Consider the following 6,168-nt stretch of genomic DNA (forward strand, 5'->3'; position numbering starts at 1 on the left):
GCAACTAATTGATGTGTTTCTCTCACATTGATGTGATGTATTTCTCTCACATTGATGTTTCTCTCTGTCTTTCCTTCTTCCACTCTCCCTAAACATCAATGGAAAAATATCTGTGGGTGAGGATTAACAAAATAATAATAATAATAATAATAATAATAATAAAAATTAATGGAAAAAATATCCTCAGGTGAGGATTAAGAAAAAATAAATTAAATAAACACATTAAGAAACAAAAAAAACACCTCATCACATTGTATGCCTTAAATACATATAATTTTTTTTTTCAATTATTCCTTAATAGAGCTGGGAAAAAGATATACAGTATTTATTTCTGTTGAAAGTATCTATTTTATTTTTTATAATACCCAAATAATAAAAATAAATCTACACTTATAAATTTAATATTGACAGATCATTTATATAAATTTCTACAAAACAATAACAATATCATGTATTTCAATGATTAGTGTGCCCTGCATGTAAAATACTGGTTTTTAAGACAATAAATGAAATAATTGAATATATTTAAATACCTATCATGATAAGTATCTCTGAGATCCTCAGCAGTTCAGTAATAAATTTGCCAGTATCAACACCTACAAGCTTGACAGCGATGCATCTGGTGGGCACCTAAGGAGGAAACTGGCTTCCATTTACTTAGGTGATACTGAGTTTCCCTTTTAGTCCAGAGCAGGGACTTCGCTGCTTATCTCTGGTAGAGATGGTGGAGTGAAATGGTAGAGACGGCGGAAAGGGGGCACACACCCTGAAAATCGTTTCAGAGAGTTCCTTCAACAAGTCAAGGAAGGAAGGAAAGAGGACTTCCACTTGCCACAAATCAAAAGGGCATTGTGATTCATTTCACATACATATGAGTGAGGTGAGAGAAAGGAAGTAGTTTTTTAATTTTGGGCTTTTTGATTGTATAAACTGAAGAACACAAACCTGACCGGGAATTCATTGGTCGACACTCAACCACAGAGCCACACCAGCCGGGCAGTAAATCATTATTTTTGTTTGACATAAACACAGTAGTGTCTAAGCATAAAATAAAAGAAGAATTATTTGTTCCTGAAGGTGATGCACTTGGTTCCTTGTGGGTACCCCTAGCCAGCAGCGGTTAGGACCTAGGAAAAGCTCCTGATTCACTCAAGACTGACTTGTGATGGAAAACATTCAATCATTTAAACTGATAAATCCACCATTTTAAAGATAAAATTGAGCACATTTTCTCATAGCTGGAGGTCCAAATTTCTCCTCAAGTGTTGGCTTTTTTTTTTTTTAGGGGAAATGGCAAATGCAGTCCCCCTCTACCACAAATTATGTAGTCAAGTTTCCCACATTTGGAGAAATCACAAGGGTCGCCACATCCAGAGTGCAATCGATAAGCCTCACCCTGGGAAAACCACTTTCGTGATTATGGTACCTTCCCTGACAGCAAAGTATGAGAGTTGGCTTTCTGTATTGCCTCAATCCTATATAATAAAGAGCTAATATGCTAATGGTCATGGTGCCCTCACGCTGTAACGACTGATCAGCAGGAGGCTGTGTGCACGGCAGGCACAGGTGGGCGGGGTTGCGTGTGCGGAGAGGCGCACACAGGTAGGTGAGGACTTGTTGCTGCGTCCCCTGCTGGCGGGGCTTGATGGGTGTGGGCCTGGCCGGGTCTGGGTCTCTTTCCTTTTAATGTGCACAGATTTTGTGCACTGGGCCACTAGTTAGATAATAATCTCTCTTGTAATACCCGTAACTTAAGTGCTAGACTTTACTTACCATATAAACCAGTTCAGCGTATCATTTATAAAGCAGCCCCTCTCCCTCCCTTTTAAAATAGATGACTTATTAATAGTGATTTGGGAAATTGTTTAAACTGAAATTAAACTGACAAAAAACAACTAATGGGAGAAAAACATACTCATTTATTTAATATAAGTATTATGTGACATGAAAAAGCCTTCATAAGAAAATGAAGACCCATGGAAACATGTGGGGGAGTACGGGACTTGGTTGGAAAGTTTGTAAGGAGAATTTTTTGAAAGGTCGGGGTCCTTTGAGGGACCTTCCCGAAGGCGGCAGCCTTTATTTTGATTTTTCCAAACAAGTCTGATTTCCTGGGGGTTTTTGTTAGAATTTTTATGTTTAGTCTTTAAAGACCTGATTTTATAGAAGTATATATATTTTTAAGGATATTAGCCCTGCTAATTGTATTTAAAGATTAATTTGAATTCAAGCTGTTGTTAAAATAACAAGCCAACGAGGCAGGAGAACAGGACTGTTTTTACTAATGAAGTAAAGGAGTCCCTCAGCCCTTTCTTTCACAGAAACCTGTGTCGAAGTAAACTGTTCATCCGTTGCTCAGGGGCTGCTGGTCGCCCCTGCAGTTGGTGACCGTGTGAGGAGGTCAGGAACATAAGGAAACACAGTGGAACTCTCCAAAAGGAAGAGAAAAAAAACACCAAAGTAACTGCGCAGTAAGTCAGTGAAGCCCACTTGGGATTTCCAAGTTCAAGGGAATTGTTTCTCAGCTAAGGTTTCATAATGGGACAACAGTTGTCCACAGAACAGCGGCAATATATCACTGTGCTGGAACAGTTATTAAAGACAGAAACAATCAGACCTGAGTATCTTATGCCAGGTTTGATGAAGAGCGCACGATGGCGGAGGAACCTGATAGGTTAAGGAGGATGGGGCAAGTGTAATACACAGGGCGGGGGGGAAAATGTAAAAGTCCTGGTAAGTAAGAATCTGCTCAGCATCTCTTTTTCTTCAGAGATTCAGATGCTCCTTTCCCCTAGATCTAGAGAGGTTGCATCTCATTTAAAGTGTGTTGGGCTGTTTCAGGGGAAAAGGCGATGGAGGAGAGGTCAGAGTGACCTTCCTCTTTCTGTTTTTTGCTCAAAGTCCTTCACTTTATGGTATTCAATGTGCCAAGACGTCATATTTGGGGCTGTGTGTCTGGCTCCCCATCAGCATATATGTATATGTGTATGTCCATCATGGTCACCTATCCTTATTAGTCCATGGCTACCATTTCTTATCCCACTTCTACAAAGGCTACATTGACTTCATCAGTCCCCTACAAGTGAACACTTAGGTTGGTTTCATTGTTTTGCTAATACCAACAGCCTGGTATCTTTGAATACTTGTGTAAATTCCTAGCGGTGGATTTTCTGTGCCAAATTTTACATGCATTTTAAAATTTGGTAGAGATTTCTAAATTAGTATTGAGAGGGGTTGAAACAATTTACATTTCTGTCATGAGTGCCTGTTTATCCACATTCTCCTCAACACTGGGCTTAATCACACTGTTTACCACTCTCATGGATGAAAAAAAAAATTATGCACTGTTTTGACATTGTTTTTTTCTTATATGCCACTATGTTTCTTCAGCAAAGTTTAAACAACTAGAATCAAATGCTTCACAGGTAAATTAGAATGGTTTTAATGCTTTCCTTTAAGAGAGAGGAAGTAAATCGCACTTGCCTACACCTAGGTCAGAAAATACTCAAAGGACTTTGAATGTGGAAACAGGTCTAAAAAGTAAGCTTGTCTTTTCTCCCACAAATGTACTATAATATACATGAGTCAAAATAAAATCGTCTTGCAGAGCATTGAATTTTTCAGCAGCAAAAATTAGCTCTGTGTCTTTCATTTTCTACTTTGGGAAAAGCTTGCTGCATGCCGAGTGTACATCTGAGACTCACAGATGTGGTCTAAATGACTCATATGCTAAGCCCTTTTATCTGGCCACTGCTGGGTCAGTCGCCTGACATAGGAAAGAACAGAGTGATGTATTTTCACAGAGTTGGAAATTGGATTGAGCTTACAATCTGGTTTTGCCTTTAAAGACACTATTTAAATGCAGTGAAGCTCTACTCAAAGTATAAGGGATATTGTTTACCACTTTTTATTCAGTGTCCTAACCCAAGGAAAAAAAACTACAAAAATGCTCTAACAAATATTAGGCTCAACTAATCAAAATAATTTACTTTGCCACATTATATTTTTAAAATGAAAGAATGCTAACACCCCCCAAAAAGTCTGTACCTACATAACAAGAGAATAACAACAATAAAAGAAATGTAAAAATTCTTCATTGATACAATTATTGCTCTGTGTGTGCATCTTACCATAGATTCAAATTCAAATTTTGTTCACATTTTTATGGCAGTTAACATGCAAATAATTACATCTATAATATTAACTATTTACATCTATTGCATTAACTACTTACCAATAACTTGGTCATTCAGGTTTATTGCTCTATAATTTAACTGTAATTCTGGTTTGGCACCGGGAAGAGGTGTGTGTAGCTTCCACCTATTCTGCAACCATCTTGGACCTACCTCTCATTTTTTCATTGGCTGTTTTCTTATTGTTGAGGTTTCAGAGTTCTTTATATATTGGAGATCACAGTCCTTTATCAGATGTGTCCTTTGCAAATATTTTCTCTCAGTCTATAGCTTGTCTCCTGACATTATCTTTTACAGAGAAGACGTTTTTAATTTGATGAAGTCCACTCATCAATGATTTCTTCCATAGATTAATCCTTTGGTGTTTTATCTAAAAAGTCACTGCTCACCATACCCAAGATCACTTAGGTCTTCTATCAGTTTTTGCTTCATAGAGTGTGATGTTCTGTTATTAGGTGCAGACATGCTAAAAATTCTTATGTCTTTTTGGAGAGTTGAACTCTTTATGCAATGCCCCTCTTTATTCCTCATAACTTACCTTATTTTTAATTCTGTTGTATGTGAAAGTAATATAGTTAATCCTGCTTTGTTTTTTTTTAAAAATATATTTTATTGATTTCTTACAGAGAGGAAAGGAGAGGGATAGAGAGTTAGAAACATCGATGAGAGAGAAACACCGATCAGCTGCCTCCTGCACACTCCCTACTGGGGATGTGCCTACAACCAAGGTACATGCCCTTGACCGGAATCAAACCTGGGACCCTTCAATCTGCAGACCGACACTCTATCCACTGAGCCAAGCCGGTCAGGCAATCCTGCTTTGTTTTAATGAGTGTTACCAGGGTATATTTTTCTCCATCCCCTTACCTTTAATATATATATGTGTGTGTGTCTTTATATTTAAAGTAGGTTTCTTGTAGACAACATATAGCTGGGTCTTGTGTTTTTTGTTTTTTATTTGTTTGTTTGTTTGTTTGTTTGTTTTATCCACTCTGATAATCTCTGTCTTTTAATTGGTGCATTTGGACCACTGACATTCAAAGTGTTCATTGATATTGTTGGATTAATATCTACCACATTTGTTACTGTCTTCTATTTGTTGCCCTTGTTACTTGTTCTATTTTTGTCTCCAACTCTTTTTCTTTTTGCCTCTGTTCTCGCATGTCAACTCCCTTACCTGTAGCATATAGAGTCTATAACATATCAACCCTAGTTATTTTAAATTCCCAGTCTGATAATTCCAACATCCCTGCTATTTCTGGTTCTGATGCTTTCTCTTTCTCCTCCAATTGTGGTGGGTTTTTTTGTTTGTTTGTTTTTGTTTTGTTTTGTTTGTGTTTTTGTTTTTGCCTTATAATTTTAATGATAGCCAGGCATTGTGTACTGGATAAAAACCTTTAGTAGGTATAAAGGCAATTAGTAGTGTGGGGGTAAGTTATGAGGGAAAAGGAAGCATTCTAGAGTCTAAGATTAAGCCTCGGTGAGCCTATGCCTCTGGAATGTAAACTTAACATGTGTTTCTCTTCTTTTCTTTCCCACCTTCAGGTGGACAAGAAGGCTAGAGTGGACTGGAGTTGGGTATTTTTCTTCCTCCAGTTCTGTCCGTCTCTGATAAATTTCCAGCAGGTACAACTGGTTAACTATTTCTTGAGGGGGGGGAGGGGGGCAGAGGCCTTGTTAAGAGAACCAAAATCAAAATGCTCTGGTGTATTTCACAATGGATGATTGTTTCTTCCCCTCCCCCTGCAGGAAGCAGAGGGAATTTTTCTCAGATATTTACTATGGGAATCTGGTCAAGCTCAAAGGTAAGTCTCACAATATCTTGGCAGTTCCCCTGTGACTAGGCCCCCTGAAGTTTTTAACTCTCAGACTTGTACAAACTGAGCCTCCAGCAATTCGCCAATTACAGTTCAGGTTTTCCGACTCCAGAACTGGTTCTGCAGTGGTTTCTGCTCCTGAGTCTCACTCTGGAAAG

General features: G+C 38.1%; 1 non-coding gene across 1 annotated transcript; it reads right to left on the reverse strand.

Annotated features, from left to right (window-relative positions):
• Positions 1-1,282: 1,282 nt before the first annotated feature.
• On the reverse strand, positions 1,283-1,446 carry LOC139017125 (U1 spliceosomal RNA). Its single transcript, XR_011472794.1, has one exon. It is a non-coding gene; the product is annotated as a U1 spliceosomal RNA (small nuclear RNA).
• Positions 1,447-6,168: the final 4,722 nt, after the last annotated feature.

Source organism: Myotis yumanensis, unplaced genomic scaffold, assembly GCF_028538775.1.
Source record: "Myotis yumanensis isolate MYYU_CA2020_CCGP unplaced genomic scaffold, mMyoYum1.0.hap1 SCAF_9, whole genome shotgun sequence".
Lineage (NCBI taxonomy): Eukaryota > Metazoa > Chordata > Mammalia > Chiroptera > Vespertilionidae > Myotis > Myotis yumanensis.